This window comes from Muntiacus reevesi, chromosome 3 (genome assembly GCF_963930625.1).
Source record: "Muntiacus reevesi chromosome 3, mMunRee1.1, whole genome shotgun sequence".
Classification (NCBI taxonomy): Eukaryota; Metazoa; Chordata; class Mammalia; order Artiodactyla; family Cervidae; genus Muntiacus; species Muntiacus reevesi.
Genome location: NC_089251.1, coordinates 87,885,713 through 87,887,386, shown reverse-complemented (window position 1 = coordinate 87,887,386; position 1,674 = coordinate 87,885,713). Strand labels below are relative to the sequence as shown.

The window sequence follows — 1,674 nt, the reverse complement described above, 5'->3', positions numbered from 1 at the left end:
CAGCAGGCATGCTAGGATTGGTTCTAAATAAATTATAATAATTCACATATCTATCTTTAGATTGAGTGCCTATTTTTTGCATCCTTATCACCTCTATATATTGTTAAAAAAAAAAAAAAAAGCATTTCTCATTTTTACCGATCTAATTGATCTAAGTTGACCTTGGCCCACAGTGGCTTGAGGCAGGATTTGGGTTCCTGGCCAGGGATTGAAGTCAGGCCGCAGCCGAGAGAGTACTGAGTTCTGGACACTAGACCAGTGGCCAGTGACAAGGCCTTGGCCTATACAGCTTTGCAGAAAATGGATATCCACAAAGAAATGTAAAATAGTGAAACAAGTGTTTATTAGGAGGGAAAAGAGTACATGTGGACAGACAACAGGCAGGCTCAGAGAGAGAGTTGCACCCTGTGGTAATTCGAATAGCTTTTATGGAGCTTTTGAGTTCCTTTGGTCAATCATCTTGCTTTGCCTGGTTCTGAGTCTGTAGTTGGTATATCTCAGGAAGCTCCCATGTGTGCGCTCCCATTTCTTAGCCAAGCTGGATTCCAGGCAAAAGACCTGTGGGTAACTTGATATCACTCCACTTTGGACCTCCAAGAAGCTTTATAATAGGGAAACTTTCACTGAATTCGAGAATGAGAAATATGTGATCTCTTCTCTTGTATCTCGGGAGGGTCCAGCCTCCTCTCTTGCTCCTGCTATTTTGGAGTTTCTGTCTACTGGGAACGAATTCCAGCTGCTCACCCTGGGGCCCATCTATCTCCTGCCTCATAATATGTGAAAAAGTGTATCAGTGATGTTTTAACTTACATTTCCTGACAATTAATGACACTGAACATCTTGTTATATGATAATTGGCCATTTAGATTTTCTCTTCTTTGAATTATTATTCAAATTCTTTATTCATTTTTAATCAGCTCTTTTTCTTTTCATTATAATTTGAATCTTTTTGTGTGTTAATAACTATTTTCTGTCATTTGTATTATAAATGTTTTCCCAAAGTGTTTATCTCTTGACCTTATGGTGTATTGTGCTGTTTTAGGGTTTCCCAGGTGGTTCAATGGGTAAAGAATCCACATTCTATACAGGAGATGCAGGTTTGACCACTGGGTCAAGATCTCCTGGAGGAGGGCATGTCAACCCACTTCAGTATTTTTGCCTAGAGAATCCCATGGACAGTCTACGGCCATACCACCCTGAACGCACTCGATCTCGTCTGATCTCGGAAGCTAAGCAGGGTCGGGCCTGGTTAGTACTTGGATGGGAGAATCCCATGGACAGAGGAACCTGGTAGGCTACGGGCTGCAAAGAGTCAGACACAAAGCAAATGAGCACACACGCATACTGCATCAAAAATATTATGTACGTAGTCAATTTTGTCTATTTTTTCCTTCATTGCTTCTGGGTTTCTTGTCTTGCTTAGGAAAGTTTTCTTTTTCTCCTTCAATGAATTAGAATCATTCTAGAGCTTAGAGAGCTGTTCATTTCAAATTCAAAGCAAAAATAACAAGATGTTCAAACAACTTAGGGAAATAGAAAGACAGAGAACTATAGCTCAGTCTCATTTATAGATGAACGTTGAAAAATTCTAAATAAAATTTTAGATTTTTTAACTTGAAGTCCATTTAAAGAAAAAATACCACAACCAATAGGGTTATAGGGCAACAAAATTTG

General features: G+C 39.2%; 1 pseudogene; it reads left to right on the top strand.

Moving 5' to 3' along the window:
* The first annotated feature begins 1,178 nt into the window (after positions 1-1,178).
* Positions 1,179-1,304, top strand: LOC136165625 (5S ribosomal RNA; annotated as a pseudogene).
* Positions 1,305-1,674: the final 370 nt, after the last annotated feature.